At 37.9% G+C, this 20,432-nt stretch overlaps 1 protein-coding gene and 1 pseudogene across 1 annotated transcript in view; one reads left to right on the forward strand and one right to left on the reverse strand.

The window, feature by feature from the left end:
* Positions 1 to 20,432, forward strand: part of KHDRBS2 (KH RNA binding domain containing, signal transduction associated 2) — a 713,468-nt gene that overhangs the window by 525,224 nt on the left and 167,812 nt on the right. The window lies entirely within an intron of this gene.
* Positions 6,686 to 6,982, reverse strand: LOC133094896 (SS18-like protein 2; annotated as a pseudogene).

The following is a 20,432-nucleotide window of genomic DNA, read 5'->3' on the forward strand; positions in this document are numbered from 1 at the left end:
TGGGATTGACATACATACACTAATATGTATAAAATAGATAACTAATGAGAACCTGCTGTAGAGCACAGGGAACTCTACTTCTCTGTACAGTAGAAACTATCACAAAATTGTAAAACAACTATACCCTAATAAAGAATAAGAACAAACAAACAATACCCATTTCTTATCTCACAGTTCTGTAGCTCAGAAGCCTGGATGGGTTCAACTATGTTTTTTGTTCAGAGTCTCACAAGTCTAAAACCATGGTATCAGCCAGGCTTTGATCTCATTTGGAGCTCAGAGTCCTCTTTCAAGCTCATGTGGTCATGGAAGAATTTAGTTTTTCAGTTGAGTAGAGTCTGAGGCCCTTGATTCCTTGCTGATGGTCATCCAGGAGTCACTCTCAGATCCTGGAGGTCACCCACTTCCTTACCATGTGGCTCCTCAAAGCCAGCAGTGAATCCTCTTCATGCTTTGGATCTCTCTGGCTTCCTGTGTCTGTGATCAGATTTAAAAAGGACTCATATGATTAATTCAGGCCCACCTGAATAATACCCCTATCTTAATGTCAGCTGATTTGAAACCTTAATTACAGCTGCAAAATCCCTTCATGGCAGTACCAAGATTAGTGTTTGATTGAATATTGGGAGAAGTTTTGTGTACACCAGCAACCAGGAATCAGAGGCCATCTTAAAATCCTACCCACTCCAAGGACCAATTGGGATCTGGTATGGAAGGCTATAAAGCCATTTAGAAAACTTCTTGGAATATACGAACACTCATCATCATCACCATTGTTGTCATCACAGTTATCATCACCAAGAGAAGAGGCGGAGCAGTGACACCTTAAATCAATTTTGGCTGAAATGCAGCCAAATTGAATAAGACTAAAGAGCTGCTCATTGGTGTTCTTTCTTTATCAGATATAATGTCTCTGAATTATCAGTGTAAGTAGAGAAACATGGAGGCAGATATAATTCCACTGGACATTGTTTTAAATAATAATCATTAATGGTCAACATAAGTGCGGTCACCTCCTCTAGCAAGCTCTACTGCCATTTCCTCCTTTCTTCTATCCCATCTTAATTCGGGAACACTTGTATTCTTTTAGGACCATCTGCTTTTAACATATTTTGTTCTCCAAGTAGCATTTGAACTCCTTAAGGATAAAAAAAATGCCTATCATTCCCAGGAAATGTCCTGGCAGAGCAAACATGCTCTGAAATTATTAAATTATTAAATAGATGCACTCCTGCAGACAAGTAGTTGACATGAAGGAAATCCAGCACATGCACCCAGGATGTCCTAACAGGCAGCTGAGTGTGCTATGGCAACACAGAATCTAGGAGCTCATGATATTTAGATATCCATGAAAGCAATCTGCATCAGGAAGCAGGGCCATAGTTACAGGTGTTTAGAAGCAGGAGTGCTGTCCAAGTGTGAGGGACTGGCAAGAAAAAGATGGTGTCCCAATCCTAAGGGTGAACAATTTAAAAAATGAACTTCCATACCAGGATATGGGACAGAGATGCCTAGGTCAGCAACAAGGGTGGACACATGAGAGCTCTGTCCCCTACCTACAGCCAGGACGGGCCCCATATCTGAAGAAAGTAGTAGATCCAGTTGTTAATTTGAGAAAGGTCCAGAATCAGAAGGGTCCTGAAAGCAGCACATCAGAGTAAGAATTTTTCCAATTAAAACTAATGTTAAAGGAGGGAAATGCAGTACAGCCTACACTACTATTCCATAACTGTCCAGTGTAGAACCAGGTTAATTTTGAACATAAGGATTCTGAGACACAGGTAGCATTTACTTTGCTGCTTATGGGGAAGGAACTGGGGAGAAAAGACCCAGTGGGAAGGAGCAGTTGTGATCACCTCACTGAAGTTCCTTGTGTTAATGGTGAGAGAAACTGCCTTTAAAACATATTTTTAGACAAGATCACTTGACTTTCTATTCTAACAATACAATATGTAGTTGTGTGCAGTTCATCTGAATAGGATTTGAATCACAAAAACATTAAATTAACCTCTTAATCATTCCCTTTGTAAAAGGTTTATGCCAAGGTTAATCAGGGACCAAGAACTCTGTTTCTTATCTCAAAAGATAAAGAACTTAGAGACTTAGGATAAAGAACTTGTCCTAGTTCTTTAGGACAAGTCCAAGCAGCATCAGCACAATTCTGAACTTGAGTTCAGGATATTAAAAATGCCCTTTTGCCGTCGTTCTTATAGGTAAATTATAAAGGAAATCTTATTACTTGGAGGTGTGTGTGTATATATTGGCATACACATAACTTAGATACTGATATGTTTTGATTAATACACATAACTTACTACTTTATAACTTCCACAGGCAATAATCAACACTCATAAATAACATTTTCATAGTAGTATTGAGCCACAACGGAATTATAAAGTGTTGAAAGGAGAAGGAGATGGAAGTAGAGGGATGAACAAAATAAGGATTATATACTAAAACCATCTTTACTGCCTATTCAACTATTTTTTCCTTCTAAGATTATATTAGTACATTCCATGCCTGAATGGATATAAAAGTATAAAGATATTGAATCATAGTAGTGCTGATGAACACTTTGGATTTATATGTCAAGAGATTTATTTGAGAAACTCTAACTGGAAGGGAATTAATGGAAAGATAATCAACCAAAAGAGGTTTTGTGATTATGTGCCTTAAAAAATGTTTGATTTCATGTTGGAAATTCTAAGTCATTGCTTTGTTTCTTTAAGATGTCATAATGATAGTACTCTCTCTTGATTATCTTATTTAATATATACATTATTCATAAAACCATGAACCATGAAAAAGAAAAATACTTAGTAAGCTTAGAAATAAAAGTATTTTTTTTTAGGTTAGAGCAGTGGGAATCTGCAATGAAAAGCCCTCAAGATATTCAAAATGTTGAAAAGAAAGGAAAAAGGAACATTTCTATAGCTTATATCTATGACTCCTTATATCTCCGACTGCTTATTTAATGCTTTTTAAAAAAATGTATAGTGTCTTAGAAAAGATACTTTGGGAACAAAATACTGTAGTGTTAAAAACTTACTGTACCGTAATTCATGATAGATGCTGCAAAGCCCAGTAAAAGAATACCAAGTCTCATAGAAAACGTTTCAGGTACAGATTAGTTTTCCACTTTGTCCTTTGACTCTATTATTGATGGCTTCAAATATTCCACAAAAATTGAGAGTAAGGTATCAGTCTTCATCGTCAATTCATCCTTCTATTCATTTTCAGTGAATTTTAACAGTTTAACATTATAGTTATTGACTATTAAACAAATATATTGAATACCTTTTTTTTGGTCTTATACATACATTAGTATATGTCTATATACACTGCAGGTATATAATACTACAAAATGTATAGAGTTTTTTGTTTAAGATAAAACTACAGAATAATAACTGAAAACCATAAAAGTATAGTTTCCAATTTTATCTTTTAAATATTAAATAAGCTAAAATGCTTCATTGCCCAATACATTAACATAATAAGAAAGAAAAGATAATTATTTGTTTTTATCATGATTGCAGTACCAAGTAGAAGAACTGTAAAATTTACAATTTAGAACTCATTCTAATATCATAAAGTTCTGTAGTTTTTTTAAGATTACTGTAACAGACAAAATAAAATGCATTCATACTGAAAAAATTTATGTTTTATACTTATGGACTAACTATACTATTCTCTGACCAAACTAACCATACATAATTAATCACTCTTTTCTAATGATGTTACATGGCTTTAAACAAATTTCACTGATACAAAGTGTGACCTTGTATCTTCTTTGCTGTTTTGGTAATAAGAGAACAGATTAAGCACCTTCATGCTCGAAAACATAAAGATGAAATAATTCACATTTTACAGGGATCTTTGTTTCTGCATTTGTATGTTTCTACTCATATGCAAAATGAGCTGTGCACATAGGCTTGTAATAGTGTGGTAGGGATGCGTCAGAATGACCACTCTGGAGAATGACATTAGCATCATGGCAATGTAAGACATTTTTCCTTTTTATCCCCCTTTTTTTAACAAACAAAAGTGTCCTTGTGGGTGTTGTGGGATCTAGAACCATATATATGCCAAGGGACCTGGGAGGAGTCTCACTCACTTATGCATCCAGTAATAAGCAGACAGACCTCAGTACAAAGTGTGGAAACAGGGGAGAGAGTGAATATGTCCAGAGCCCTCTCATCCAGGTTGGGGAAAATAAAAACCTGGAGTGTGCTGACCTGAGCAGATACCCACACATGATGGAGAATTTGCAGAAATCCAGCCTTCCTTAGGGGAGATTCCAGCACACCCCTGGAGGAAATAATATGTGAGTTTGGTCACAGGGGAGGCAGTAGTAAGAGAAACATTCCCAGTGCTGCCCTCGCCCAGGGAAACTGCACTGGACTGCTCTCTAGCAGCACTGACCTCTCCGGCAGAGGAAGAGGAGAACAGTCAGTGATTGCCTGGCTATTGCAGTGTGCAGGACACAGCTGGAGAAAACCACTTCCTTCCAGCAGTACCAAGAGTATTGAGGTGGGACCTCCATGACTGGGGGGAGGGAGGAGATCTGGAAAGAGGCAGATAAGGGACTTGCTTCCTGCTGACTGTACTCAGCAAGACATCCACCCATGATCCTCTGGGAGTACCATGCCTGGTACCACCCCACTGACTCCACAGGCCTGTGGGCAAGGTTCAGGTGGCTAACACTGCCCTTCCCCCTATTCAGCTGCTGGCTCTTAGCCTACTTTCCTGAGTGCAGCAGCAAAAGAGCTCCTGTAGACAGAGAGTGCAACTGGAAACAGACCATGATCTGTGGGCAAGGGAGAAACCATCTTCTGAAACATAAGAGAGGTCTGCAGTAGCTTGCCTGGTGACTTGTAAGACCGAGAGAAGTTATAAAAACTTAAGGATCTTGCCAAAAGAGAGAGAAAGTATAGTAGAACAGGTGTACCAACACACTATATAATACAGTACAACCCCATATAATAAAGACACCACCAAATAGAATACCCCATCTGAAGGCAACAAGCAAAGATTTAAGAGGGGGTCAGCTACTTCAGATGTGAAAGTAGCAGCACAAAACTATGAAGAATGTTTAAAATTAAGGAAACATGCCATCACAAAGAGAAAATAATATTTCTCCAATAAACAAACTCAAAGATGCTAACTTTGTAATGTCACTGATAGAATTCAAAATAACTGTGTTGTAGAAACTCAATGAGCTATTAGAAAACTCAGAAAGACAGTACAATGAAATCTTGGGGAAAAATACATGATTGAAATGAGATTTTCCCAAAGATATAGAAATCATAAAAAAGAACCAGAGATTCTGGAGTTGAAGAACTCAATGAATAAAGTAAAATATGCAATAAAGAGAATCTGAAGTAGAGCGGAGCAAAGGGTAGAAAGAATAAGTGAAACAGAGGGCAGGGGTTTTGAAATAATCCAGTTAGAAGAGAAAAAAAGAAAAAAGAATGAAAAAGGATAAAAAAGCCTAAATGATATATGGAATTTCATCAAAATTAAAAACATTAGAATAATTGGGATTTCAGAAGGAGAAACGATGGAGAAGTGAACAGAAAATGTATTTAAAGAAATCATACCTGTTAAATTCCTAAACCTGGGAAGAGAATTGGCCATCTTAATTTACAAAGCCAGTAGATCACCCTATTATCTCAATGCAGAAAGACCTTCTCCAAGACAGGTTATAATGAAACTGTCAAAAATCAAGGATAAATGCAAAATACTAAAAAAAAATCTTGTAACCTACAAAGGAGCCCCCATTAGGCTATCAGTGGATTTCTCAACAGAAACCCTACAGGCCTGGAGAAAGAGGAATAACATATTCAAAGAACAGAAAAAAAGAAAAAAATTTACCAGCTAAGAATACACTATTTCACTAAATTATCCTTCAGATATGAAGGAGAAATAAAGTCTTTTCTAGATAAACAAAAGCCGAGGGAGTTCATCACCACTAGACCTGCCTGCAAAACATGCTAAAAGGAGTCATTCAAGCTGAAATCAAACAATGTTAATATGCAACATGAAAATATAAGAAAGTTTATAACACACAGGTAAAGATAAACATACAGTCAGATGTAGAAAACTCTAAATCTGTAATACAATGGCCACTTAGCTGTAGTATAAGGTCAAAAGAAAAGAGTATTCAAAGTTATTATAGCTACTATAATGTGTTAATGAATACATAATATAAAAGAGGTAAATAAGACATCAAAAAAAAAAGGGGGGGGGACAGAGTAAAAGGGTGAAAAGGGTGAAGCTTTTTTTATTTTGTGGAAAGGCAAGCCAAAGCAACCTGAAAAGAGCAGTCTGGGGGTCTACAACCACAAACTGATAGAAGGGAGTACAGTTACATGTCCATTTGACAAAGTGTCAGTCAAGAGGCTTGCTCAATACTTGCTCAGTTTCCTCTTCAGGTTGAAACTAAAAAGGTAGACTTGAGGATGCCTGTGATGTCTTTGCTATCCAAACACACTTATTTCAGGAAGGAGGGCACCTGGAGTCAACTTAATTGAGGGAATCCACTTAATTATTAAAATAAATATTTATGCTGAGAGCCACAGACATTCCATTCACGTTCTAAGCAGTTGAGTTGGTAAAGATCTTGTTCCCATTTCATAAGAAATAGATTACATTCAATTACTCCTCATAACAGCCAACTGGAAGATTATTCCATTGCTTTTGAAGCACTGGTTGGATTGGCATCTGTGATGGTAGCCAAATAAATGAGGTTTTTGTGTAACACACACTGGTACTGGACACACTCATTCACCAGACCCTTGTTCTGATACTCCATGATACAGCAGATCATGATACAGCTAGTATCATGATACAGCTAGTCATTCTCCTCCAGGAGCTGCTGGATTGTCTCCTGATTAACTTCTGCCTTGCCTCTCAGCCAGTCCAGTATGAAGGTCACTGACAGGTTAGAACCTGGCCTCAGGCCCTGCAGACCTGTGAGCATCTAGACCAGAGCTGACCAGCAGCTAAATGGGTAAAGCTTTTATAGACAGTCGAAGTTAAGTTGCTACCAGCTTACAATGGACTGTTTAATCTATAAGATATCTTCTGTAAGCCTCATGGTAACACAAAGCAAAAACCTAGAACAGATGAATAGAAGATAAAGGAAGAAAAAACATCATACCAGCACAGAAAATCACCAATTTACAAAGACAGGCAGAAACAGAGGGAAAATATGAAACAATGAAAATACAAAACAATTAATAAAATGGCATTTGTAAGTCCTCCCATATCAATAGAAACTCAATGTAAATGGATTGAATTCACCAATCAAAATGCACAAAGCAGCTGGATGGAATAATAAACAAAACCCAAATATAAAATTCCTACAAAAGACTCACTTATAGGCTCAAAGAAATGGGTGAAAAAAAAAATTCCATGCAAGTGAAAACCCAAAGAAAGCAGGGATAGTAATACGTATATCAGAAAAATTAAGCTTTAAGCCAAAAACTGTAAAAAGAGACAAAGAAGGTCATCATATAATATAAAGGGGTCAATCCATCAATAAGATATAACAGTTGTAAATATATATACATCCAACATAGGAGCACCTAAACATGCTAAGTAAACACTAACAGATGTGAAGGGAGAAAAAAACAAAGATATAGTAAGAGTAGGGGACTTTAATACCCATTATCAACAATGGATACATCATTTCCAGACAAAAAATCAACAAGGAAACGATGGTCTTGAACCATACATTGGACCAAATGGATTCAACAGACATTTTTAGAACAATCCATCCGACAAAAGCAGAATACAGTTTTTTCTCAAGTGCACTTGGAACATTCCCCAGGATTGACCATAAAATAAGGCATGAAACAAGTCTTATGAAATTAAAGAAAATTGAAATCATATCAAGTATCTTTTCCAGTTACAATGGATTGAAACTAGAAATCAACAAGAAGAAGAAAGATGGAAAATCTACAAATATGTTGAAATTAACACTCTCCTGAACAACCAATGAATTAAGGAAAAAAATCAAAACCAAAAATTTAAAAATCTCAAAACCAATGAAAGTGGAAACACAGTATACAAAACCCATAAGTTTTTGTCTCAAACAGCAGTTTTGAGAGGGAAGTATACAGTGATAAATGCATGTAATTAGAAAATAGATCTCAGATTAAAAAATCTAACTTCACACCTCAAGGAACTAGAAACAAAAGAACAAACGAACCCCTAAGTTAGCAGACGGAATAAAATAACAAATATCTGAGCAGAAATAAATGAAATAGAGACCAGAAAAAGCAATAGAAAAAAATCAACAAATCTAAGAGCTGTTGTTTTTTATAAAAATAAAATCAAAATTGACAAACCTTTAGCTAAACTAAGAAAAAAAGAGAAGACTACAATAAAATCAGAAATGAAAGAGGAGGCATTACAACTGTTACTACAGAAACACATAGAATCTTTTTTTTTAAACATCTTTATTGCAGTATAATTGATTTACAATGGTGTGTTAGTTTCTGCTGTATAAAAAAGTGAATCAGGGCTTCCCTGGTGGCACAGTGGTTGAGAGTCTGCCTGCCAATGCAGGGGACACTGGTTCGAGCCCTGGTCTGGGAAGATCCCACGTGCCGCGGAGCAGCTGGGCCCGTGAGCCACAATTACTGAGCCTGCGCGTCTGGAGCCTGTGCTCCACAACAAGAGAGGCCGCGATAGTGAGAGGCCCGCGCACCGCGATAAAGAGTGGCCCCCGCTTGCCACAACTAGAGAAAGCCCTCGCACAGAAACGAAGATCCAACACAGCCATAAATAAATAAATAAACAAATACTTTAAAAAAAAAAAGTAAAAGTCTATTAAAAAAAAAAGTGAATCAGCTATACATAAACATATATCCCCATATCACCTCCCTCTTGCGTCTCCCTCCCACCCTCCCTATCCCACTCCTCTAGGTGGACACAAAGCACAAGCTGATCTCCCTGTGCTATGCGGCTGCTTCCCACTAGCTATCTATTTTATATTTGGTAGTGTATATATGTCCATGCCACTCTATCACTTCGTCCCAGCTTAACCTTCCCCCTCCCCGTGTCCTCAAGTCCATTTTCTAAGTATGCAGCTTTACTCCTGTCCTACCCCTAGGTTCTTCAGGAAAAAAAAATTTTTTTTAAAGATTCCATATATATGTGTTAACATACGGTACTTGTTTTTCTCTTTCTGATTTACTTCACTCTGTATGACAGACTCCAAGTCCATCCACCTCACTACAAATAACTCAATTTCGTTTCTTTTTAAGGCTGAGTAATATTTCATTGTATATATGTGCCACGTCTTCTTTATCCATTCAACTGTCGATGGACACATAAATTGTTCCATGTCCTGGCTATTATAAATAGAGCTGCAATGAACATTGTGGTACATGGCTCTTTTTGAATTATGGTTTTCTCAGGGTATATGTCCAGTAGTGGGATGGCTGGGTCATATGGTTGTTCTATTTTTAGTTTTTTAAGGACCCTCCATACTGTTTTCCATAGTGGCTGTGTCAATTTACATTCCCACCAACAGTGCAAGAGGGTTCCCTTTTCTCTACACCCACTCCAGCCTTTATTGTTTGTAGATTTTTTGATGATGGCCATTCTGAATGGTGTGAGGTGATACCTCATTGTAGTTTTGATTTGCATTTCTCTAATGATTAATGATGTTGAGCATCCTTTCATGTGTTTGTTGGCAATCTGTATATCTTATTTGGAGAAATGTCTATTTAGGACTTCTGCTCATTTTTGGATTGGGTTGTTCATTTTTTTGATATTGAGCTGCATGAACAGCTAGTATATTTTGGAGATTAATCCTTTATCGCTTGCTTCGTTTGCAAATATTTTATCCCATTCTGAGGGTTGTCTTTTGGTCTTGTTTATGGTTTCCTTTGCTGTGCAAAAGCGTTTAAGTTTCATTAGGTCCATCTGTTTATTTTTATTTTTATTTCCATTTCTCTAGGAGGTGGGTCAAAAAGGATCTTGCTGTGATGTATGTCATAGAGTGTTCTCCCAAGGTGTTCCTGTAAGAGTTTTATAGTGTCTGGCCTTACATTTAGGTCTTAATCCATTTTGAGTTTATTTTTGGGTATGGTGTTAGGGAATGTTCTAATTTCATTCTTTTACATGTAGCTGTCCAGTTTTCCCAGCACCACTTATTGAAGAGGCTGTCTTTTCTACACTGAATATTCTTGCCTCCTTTATCAAAGATACAGTGAACATATGTGTGTGGGTTTTTCTCTGGGCTTTCTATTGTAATCCCTTGGTCTATGTTTCTGTTTTTGTGCCAGTACCATAATGTCTTGATTACTGTAGCTTTATAGTATAGTCTGAAGTGCGGTAGCCTGATTCCTCAAGCTCCTTTTTCTTTCTCAAGATTGCTTTGGCTATTCGGGGTCTTTTGTGTTTCCATACAAATTGTGAAATTTTTTGTTCTACTTCTGTGAAAAATGCCATTGGTAGTTTGATAGGGATTGCATTGAATGTATAGATGCTTTGGGTAGTAAAGTCATTTTCACAATGTTGATTCTTCCAATCCAAGAAAATGGAATATCTCTCCAACTGTTTGTATCACCTTTAATTTCTTTCATCAGTGTCTTATACTTTTCTGCATACAGGTCTTTTGGCTGTTTAGGTAGGTTTATTCCTAGGTCTTTTATTCTTTTTGTTGCAGTGGTAAATGGGAGTGACTCCTTAATATCTTTTTCAGATTTTTCATCATTAGTGTATAGGAATGCAAGAGATTTCTGTGCATTAATTTGGTATCCTGCTACTTTACCAAATTCATTGATTAGCTCTAGTAGTTTTCAGGTAGCATCTTGGGATTCCTATGTATAGTATCCTGTCATCTGAAAACAGTTACAGCTTTACTTCTTCCTTTCCAATTTGGAGTCCTTTTATTTCTTTTTCTTCTCTGATTGTTGTGGCTAAAAATTCCAAAACTATGTTGAATAAGTGGGCAACCTTGTCTTGTTCCTGATCTTAGTGGAAATGATTTCAGTTTTTCACCATTGAGGACCATGTTGGCTGTGGGTTTGTCATATATGGCCTTTATTATGTTGAGGAAAGTTCCCTCTATGCCTACTTTCTACAGGGCTTTTATCATAAATGGGTGTTGAATTTTGTCGAAAGCTTTCTCTGCATCTATTGAGATGATCACATGGTTTTTCTCCTTCAACTTGTTAACATGGTGTATCACATTGATTGATTTGCATGTATTGAAGAATCCTTGCATTCCTGGGATAAACCCCAATTGATCATGTATGATCCTTTTAATGTGCTGTTGGATTCTGTTTGCTACTATTTTCTTGTGCTGTTGGATTTTTGCATCTATGTTCATCAGTGATATTGGCCTGTAGTTTTCTTTTTTTGTGACATCTTTGTCTGATTTTGGTATCAGGGTGATGGTGGCCTTGTTGAATGAGTTTGGGAGTTTTCCTTCGTCTGCTATATTTTGGAAGAATTTCAGAAGGATAGGTGTTAGCTCTTCTCTAAATTCTTGATAGAATTTGCTATGAAGCCATCTGGTCCTGGGCTTTATTTTTTGGAAGATTTTTAATCACAGTCTCAATTTCTGTGCTTGTGACTGGTCTGTTTATATTTTCTATTTCTTCCTGTCTCAGTCTTGGGAGGTTGTGCTTTTCCATGAATTTGTCCATTTCTTCCAAGTTGTGCATTTTATTGGCATATAGTGCTTGTAGTAATCTCTCATGATCCTTTGTATTTCTGCAGTGTCAGTTGTTAGTTCTACTTTTTCATTTCTAATTCTATTGATTTGAGTCTTCTCCCTTATTTTCTTGATGTGTCTGACTAGTGCTTTATCAGTTTTGTTTATCTTCTCAGAGAACAAGTTTTAGATTTATTGATCTTTGCTCTTGTTTCCTTCATTTCTTTCTCATTTATTTTTCTTTTTTTTTTAAACAACTTTATTGGAGTATAATTGCTTTACAATGGTGTGTTAGTTTCTGCTTTATAACAAACTGAATCAGTTATACATATACATATGTTCCATATCTCTTCCCTCTTGCATCTCTCTCCCTCCTACCCTCCCTATCCCACCCCTCTAGGTGGTCACAAAGCACTGAGCTGATCTCCCTGTGCTACGCGGCTGCTTCCCACTAGCTATTTTACATTTGGTAGTGTATATATGTCCATGCCACTCTCTCACCCTGTCACATCTTACCCCTCCCCCTCACCATATCCTCAAGTCCATTCTCTAGTAGGTCTGTGTCTTTATTCCCGTCTTGCCACTAGGTTCTTCATGACCTTTTTTTTTTTTTTCCCTTAGGTTCCATATATATGTGTTAGCATACTGTATTTGTTTTTCTCTTTCTGAGTTACTTCATTCTGTATGACAGACTCTAACTCCATCCACTTCATTACAAATAACTCCATTTAGTTTCTTTTTAGGGCTGAGTAATATTCCATTGTATATATGTGCCACATCTTCTTTATCCATTCATCCGATGATGGACACTTAGGTTGCTTCCATGTCCTGGCTATTGTAAATAGAGCTGCAATGAACATTTTGGTACATGACTCTTTTTGAATTATGGTTTTCTCAGGGTATATACCCAGTAGTGGGATTGCTGGGTCGTATGGTAGTTCTATTTTTAGTTTTTTAAGGAACCTCCATACTGTTCCCCATAGTGGCCGTATCAATTTACATTCCCACCAACAGTGCATGAGTGTTCCCTTTTCTCCACACCCTCTCCAGCATTTATTGTTTCTAGATTTTTTGATGATGGCCATTCTGACTGGTGTGAGATGATATCTCATTGTAGTTTTGATTTGCATTTCTCTAATGATTAATGATGTTGAGCATTCTTTCATGTGTCTGTTGGCAATCTGTATATCTTCTTTGGAGAAATGTCTATTTAGGTCTTCTGCCCATTTTTGGATTGGGTTGTTTGTTTTTTTGTTATTGAGCTGTATGAGTTGCTTGTAAATCTTGGAGATTAATCCTTTGTCAGTTGCTTCATTTGCAAATATTTTCTCCCATTCTGAGGGTTGTCTTTTGGTCTTGTTTATGGTTTCCTTTGCTGTGCAAAAGCTTTTCAGTTTCATTAGGTCCCATTTGTTTATTTGTGTTTTTATTTCCATTTCTCTAGGAGGTGGGTCAAAAAGGATCTTGTTGTGATTTATGTCATAGAGTGTTCTGCCTATGTTTTCCTCTAAGAGTTTGACAGTGTCTGGCCTTACACTTAGGTCTTTAATCCATTTTGAGTTTATTTTTGTGTATGGTGTTAGGGAATGTTCTAATTTCATACTTTTACATGTACCTGTCCAGTTTTCCCAGCACCACTTATTGAAGAGGCTGTCTTTTCTCCACTGTATATGCTTGCCTCCTTTATCAAAGATAAGGTGACCATATGTGCGTGGGTTTATCTCTGGGCTTTCTATCCTGTTCCATTGATCTATGTTTCTGTTTTTGTGTCAGTACCAAAATGTCTTGATTACTGTAGCTTTGTAATGTAGTCTGAATTCAGGGAGCCTGATCGCTCCAGCTCCATTTTTCGTTCTCAAGATTGCTTTGGCTATTCAGGGTCTTTAGTGTTTCCATACAAATTGTGAAATTTTATATTCTAGTTCTGTGAAAAATGCCATTGGATGTTTGATAGGGATTGCATTGAATGTGTAGATTGCTTTGGGTAGTAGAGTCATTTTCACAATGTTGATTCTTCCAATCCAAGAACATGGTATATCTCTCCAGCTATTTGTATCATCTTTAATTTCTTTCATCAGTGTCTTATAATTTTCTGCATACAAGTCTTTTGTCCTCTTAGGTAGGTTTATTCCTAGATATTTTATTCTTTTTGTTGCAATGGTAAACAGGAGTGTTTTCTTAATTTCACTTTCAGATTTTTCATCATTAGTGTATAGGAATGCAAGAGGTTTCTGTGCATTAATTTTGTATCCTGCTACTTTACCAAATTCATTGATTAGCTCTAGTAGTTTTCTGGTAGCATCTTTAGGATTCTCTGTGTATAGTATCATGTCATCTGCAAACAGTGACAGCTTTACTTCTTCTTTTCCAATTTGGATTCCTTTTATTTCTTTTTCTTCTCTGATTGCTGTGGCTAACACTTACAAATCTATGTTGAATAATAGTGGTGAGAGTGGGCAACCTTGTCTTGTTCCTGGTCTTAGTGGAAATGGTTTCAGTTTTTCACCATTGAGGACAATGTTGGCTGTGGGTTTGTCATACATGGCCTTTATTATGTTGAGGAAAGTTCCCTCTATGCTTACTTTCTGCAGGGCTTTTATCATAAATCGGTGTTGAATTTTGTTGAAAGATTTCTCTGCATCTATTGAGATGATCATATGGTTTTTCTCCTTCAATTTGTTAATATGATGTATCACGTTGATTGATTTGCGTATGTTGAAGAATCCTTGCATTCCTGGAATAAACCCCACTTGATCATGGTGTATGATCCTTTTAATGTGGTGTTGGATTCTGTTTCCTCATATTTTGTTGAGGATTTTTGCATCTATATTCATCAGTGATATTGGCCTGTAGTTTTCTTTCTTTGTGACATCTTTGGTTTTGGTATCAGGGTGACGGGGGCCTCGTAGAATGAGTTGGGGAGTGTTCCTCCCTCTGCAATATTTTGGAAGAGTTTGAGAAGGATAGGTGTTAGCTCTTCTCTAAATGTTTGATAGAATTCGCCTGTGAAGCCATCTGGTCCTGGGCTTTTGTTTGTTGGAAGATTTTTAATCACAGTTTCAATTTCAGTGCTTGTGATTGGTCTGTTCATATTTTCTATTTCTTCCTGGTTCACTCTCGGCAGGTTGTGCATTTCTAAGAATTTGTCCATTTCTTCCAGGTTGTCCATTTTATTGGCATAGAGTTTCTTGTAGTAATCTCTCATGATCGTTTGCATTTCTGCAGTGTCAGTTGTTACTTCTCCTTTTTCATTTCTACTTCTATTGATTTGAGTCTTCTCCCTTTTTCTCTTGATGAGTCTGGCTAATGGTTTATCAATTTTGTTTATCTTCTCAAAGAACCAGCTTTTAGTTTCATTGATCTTTGCTATTGTCTCCTTCATTTCTTTTACATTTATTTCTGCTCTGATCTTTATGATTTCTTTCCTTCTGCTAGCTTTGGGGTTTTTTTGTTCTTCTTTCTCTAATTGCTTTAGGTGCAAGGTTAGGTTGTTTATTCGAGATGTTTCCTGTTTCTTCATGTAGGCTTGTATTGCTATAAACTTCCCTCTTAGAACTGCTTTTGCTGCATCCCATAGGTTTTGGATCGTCGTGTCTCCATTGTCATTTGTTTCTAGGTATTTTTTGATTTCCCCTTGGATTTCTTCAGTGATCACTTTGGTATTAAGTAGTGTATTGTGTAGCCTCCATGTGTTTGTATGTTTTACAGATTGTTTCCTGTAATTGATATCTAGTCTCATAGCGTTATGGTCAGAAAAGATACTTGATACGATTTCAATTTTTTTAAATTTACCAAGGCTTGATTTGTGACCCAAGATATGATCTATCCTGGAGAATGTTCCATGAGCACTTGAGAAAAATGTGTCTCCTGTTGTTTCTGGGTTGAATGTCCTATAAATATCAATTAAGTCCATCTTGTTTAATGTATCATTTAAAGCTTGTGTTTCCTTATTTATTTTCATTTTGGATGATCTGTCCAATGGTGAAAGTGGGGTGTTAAAGTCCCCTACTATGATTGTGTTACTGTCGATTTCCCCTTTTATGGCTGTTAGCATTTGCCTTATGTATTGAGGTGCTCCTATGTTGGGTGCATAAGTATTTACAATTGTTATACCTTTTTCTTGGATCGATCCCTGGATCATTATGTAGTGTCCTTCTTTGTCTCTTGTAATAGTCTTTATTTTAGAGTCTATTTTGTCTGATATGAGAATTGCTACTCCAGCTTTCTTTGGATTTCCATTTGCATGGAATATCTTTTTCCATCCCCTCACTTTCAGTCTGTATGTGTCCCTAGGTCTGAAGTGGGTCTCTTGTAGACAGCATATATACGGGTCTTGTTTTTGTATCCATTCAGCCAGTCGATGTCTTTTGGTTGGAGCGTTCAATCCATTTACATTTAAGGTAATTATCGATATGTATGTTCCTATTCCCATTTTCTTAAATGTTTTGGGTTTGTTATTGTAGGTGTTTTCCTTCTCTTGTGTTTCTTGCCTAGAGAAGTTCCTTTAACATTTGTTGTAAAGCTGGTTTGGTGGTGCTGAACTCTCTCAGCTTTTGCTTGTCTGTAAAGGTTTTAATTTCTCCATCAAATCTGAATGAGATCCTTGCTGGGTAGAGTAATCTTGATTGTTTTTTTCTCCTTCATCACTTTAAATATGTCCTACCAGGCCCTTCTGGCTTGCAGAGTTTCTGCTGAAAGATCAGCTGTTAACCTTATGGGGATTCCCTTGTGTGTTATTTGTTGTTTTTCCCTTGCTGCTTTTAATATGTTTTCTCTATATTTAATTTTTGATAGTTTGATTAATATACATCTTGGCGTGTTTTTCCTTGGATTTATCCTGTATGGCACTCTCTGTGCTTCCAGGACTTGATTAACTATTTCCTTTCCCATATTAGGGAAGTTTTCAACTATAATCTCTTCAAATATTTTCTCAGTCCCTTTCTTTTTCTCTTCTTCTTCTGGGACCCCTATAATTCGAATCTTAGTGCGTTTCATGTTGTCCCAGAGGTCTCTGAGACTGTCCTCAGTTCTCTTCATTCTTTTTTCTTTATTCTGCTCTGCAGTAGTTATTTCCACTATTTTATCTTCCAGGTCACTTTTCCGTTCTTCTGCCTCAGTTATTCTGCTATTGATCCCTTCTAGAGTATTTTTAATCTCATTTATTGTGTTTTTCATTGTTGCTTGGTTCCTCTTTAGTTCTTCTACGTCCTTGTTAAATGTTTCTTGCATTTTGTCTATTCTATTTTCAAGATTTTGGATCATCTTTACTATCATTATTCTGAATTCTTTTTCAGGTAGACTGCCTATTCCCTCTTCATTTGTTAGGTCTGGTGTGTTTTGACCCTACTCCTTCATCTGCTGTGTGTTTTCCTGTCTTCTCATTTTGCTTATCTTACGGTATTTGAGGTCTCCTTTTCACAGGCTGCAGGTTCGTAGTTCCCATCGTTTTTGGTATCTGTCCCCAGTGGCTAAGGTTGGTTCAGTGGGTTGTGTAGGCTTCCTAGTGGAGGGGACTAGTGCCTGTGTTCTGATGGATGAGGCTGGATCTTGTCTTTCTGGTGGGCACGTCCACGTCTGGTGGTGTGTTTTGGGGTGTCTGTGGCCTTATTATGGTTTTTGGCAGCCTCTCTGCTAATGGATGGGGCTGTGTTCCTGTCTTGCTAGTTGTTTGGCGTAGGGTGTCCAGCACTGTAGCTTGCTGGTCGTTGAGTGAAGCTGGGTCTTGATGCCGAGATGGAGATCTCTGAGAGATTTTCACCATTTGGTATTACGTGGAGCTGGGAGGTCTCTTGTGGACCAGTGTCCTTAAGTTGGCTTTCCCACCTCAGAGGCATAGCCCTGATGCCTGGCTGGAGCACCAAGAGCCTTTCATCCACACGGCTCAGAATAAAAGGGAGAAAAAAATAGAAAGAAAGAAAGAAAGAGGATAAAATAAAATAAAATAAAATAAAATAAAGCTATTATAATAAAAAGTAAGAAAAAAATTATTAAGAAAAAATTTATTAAGAAAAAAATTTTTTTTAATTTTTTAAAATAAAAAAAATTATTAAGAAAAAATTTTTAAAAATTTTTTTAAAATAAAAAATAAGAAAAAATTATTAAGAAAAAATATTTTTAAGGAAAAAAAAAAAAACGGATGGACCGAACCCTAGGACAAATGGTGAAAGCAAATGTATACAGACAAAATCTCACCCAGAAGCATACACATATACACTCACAAGAAAAGGAAAAGGGGAAAAATTAATATATCCTGCTCCCAAAGTCCACCTCCTGAATTTGGGATGATTTGTTGTCTATTCAGGTATTCAACAGATGCAGGTACATCAATTTGTTTGTGGAGCTTTAATCCGCTGCTTCTGAGGCTGCTGGGAGAGATTTCCCTTTCTCTTCTCTGTTCGTACAACTCCCAGGGTTCAGCTTTGGATTTGGACCCACCTCTGCGTGTAGGTCGCCTGAGCGTGTCTGTTCTTCGCTCACACAGGACGGGGTTAAAGGAGCAGCTGCTTTGGGGGCTCTGGCTCACTCAGGCGCGGGGTCGGGAAGGGTACGGATGCGGGGCGACCCTGCAGCGGCAGAGGCCAGCGTGACGTTGCAGCAGCCTGAGGCGCGCTGTTCGTTCTCCCGGGGAAGTTGTCCCTGGATCACGGGAGCCTGGCAGTGGCAGGCTGCACAGGCTCCCAGGAGGGGTCGTGTGGATAGTGACCTTTGCTCACACACAGGCTTCTTGGTGGCGGCAGCAGCAGCCTTAGTGTCTCGTGCCCATCTCTGAGGTCCGCGCTGATAGCAGCGGCTTGCGCCCGTCTCTGGAGCTCGTTTAGGCGGTGCTCTGAATCCCCTCTCCTTGCGCACCACGAAACAAAGAGGCAAGAAAAAGTCTTGCCTCTTCCTCAGCTGCAGACTTTTTCCCGGACTCCCTCCCGGCTAGCTGTGGTGCACTAACCCCTTCAGGCTGTGTTCATGCTGCCAACCTCAGTCCTCTCCCTGGGATCTGACCGAAGCCCGAGCCTCAGCTCCCAGCCCCCGCCCACCCCGGCGGGTGAGCAGACAAGCCTCTCAGGCTGGTGAGTGCTGCTCGGTGCCCATCATCTGTGTGGGAATCTCTCCACTTTGCCCTCCGTACCCCTGTGGCTGCACTCTCCTCCGTGGCTCTGAAGCTTCCCCCCTCTGCCACCCGCAGTCTCCGCCTGCGAAGGGGCTTCCTAGTGTGTGGAAACCTTTCCTCCTTCACAGCTCCCTCCCACTGGTGCAGGTCCCGCCCCTATTCTTTTGTCTCTGTTATTTCTTTTTTCTTTTGTCCTACCCAGGTACGTGGGGAGTTTCTTGCCTTTTGGGAGGTCTGACGTCTTCTGTCAGCATTCAGTGGGTGTTCTATAGGAGCAGTTCCACGTGTAGATGTATTTCTGATGTATCTGTGGGAAGGAAGGTGATCTCCGCGTCTTACTCTTCCGCCATCTTGCCCCTTCTCCTCTCATTTATTTCTGATCTGATCTTTTTGAGTTCTTTCCTTCTGCTAACTCTGGGTTGTTTTGTTCTTTCTCCAATTGCTTTAGGTGTAAGATTAGGTTGTTTATTCGAGCTGTTTCCTGTTTCTTGAGGTAGGATTGTATTGCTATAAACTTCCCTCTTAGAACTGCTTTTGCTGCATCCCATAGGTTTTGAGTTGTCGTTTTTTCATTGTCATTTTTTTCTAGGTATTTTTTTATTTCCTCTTTGATTTCTTCAGTGGTCTCTTGGTTATTTAGTAGTGTATTGTTTAGTCTCCACGTGTTTGTATATTTCACAGATTTTTTTCCCTGTAATTGATATCTAGTCTCATAGCATTATGGTTACAAAAGATACTTCATGTGATTTCAATTTTCTTAAATTTACCAAGGCTTGATTTGTGACCCAAAGTATGATCTATCCTGGAGAATGTCCCATGAGCACCTGAGTAGAGAGTGTATTCTGTTGTTTTTGGATGGAATATCCTATAAATATCAATTAAGTCCATCTTATATAATGTGTCATTTAAAGCTTTTGTTTCATTTTTTATTTTCATTTTGAATGATCTCTCCAGTGATGAAAGTGGGGTGTTAAAGTCCCCTACTATGATTGTGTTACTGTCGATTTCCCCTTTTATGGCTGTTAACATTTACCTTATGTATTGATGCACTCCTATGTTGTGTACATAAATATTTACAATTGTTATATCTTCTTGGATTGATCCCTTGATCATTATGTAGTGTCCTTCTTAGTCTCTTGTAGTCTTTATTTTAAAGTCTATTTTGTCTGATATGAGAATTTCTACTCCAGCTTTCTTTTGATTTCCATTTGTATGGAATATCTTTTTCTATCCCCTCACTTTCAGTCTGTATGTGTCCCTAGGTCTGAAATGGGTCTCTTGTAGACAGCATATATATGGGTCTTGTTTTTTTACCCATTCAGCCAGTCTGTGTCTTTTGGTTGGAGCATTTAATCCATTTACATTTAAGGCAGTTACCAATATGTGTGTTCCTATGAACATTTTCCTAATTGTTTGGGGTTTGTTATTGTAGACATTTTCCTTCTCTTGTGTTTCCCACCTAGAGAAGTTCCTTTAGCATTTGTTGTAAAGCTGGTTGGGTGGTGCTGATTTCTCTTAGCTTTTGCTTGTCTGTAAATGTTTTCATTTCTCCATCGAATCTGACTGAGATCCTTGCTGTTTAGAGTAATCTTCATTGTAGTGTTTTCCCTTTCATCACTTTAAATATGTCCTGCCACTCCCTTCTGGATTGCA

Source organism: Eubalaena glacialis, chromosome 7 (genome assembly GCF_028564815.1).
Source record: "Eubalaena glacialis isolate mEubGla1 chromosome 7, mEubGla1.1.hap2.+ XY, whole genome shotgun sequence".
In the NCBI taxonomy this organism is placed as follows: domain Eukaryota; kingdom Metazoa; phylum Chordata; class Mammalia; order Artiodactyla; family Balaenidae; genus Eubalaena; species Eubalaena glacialis.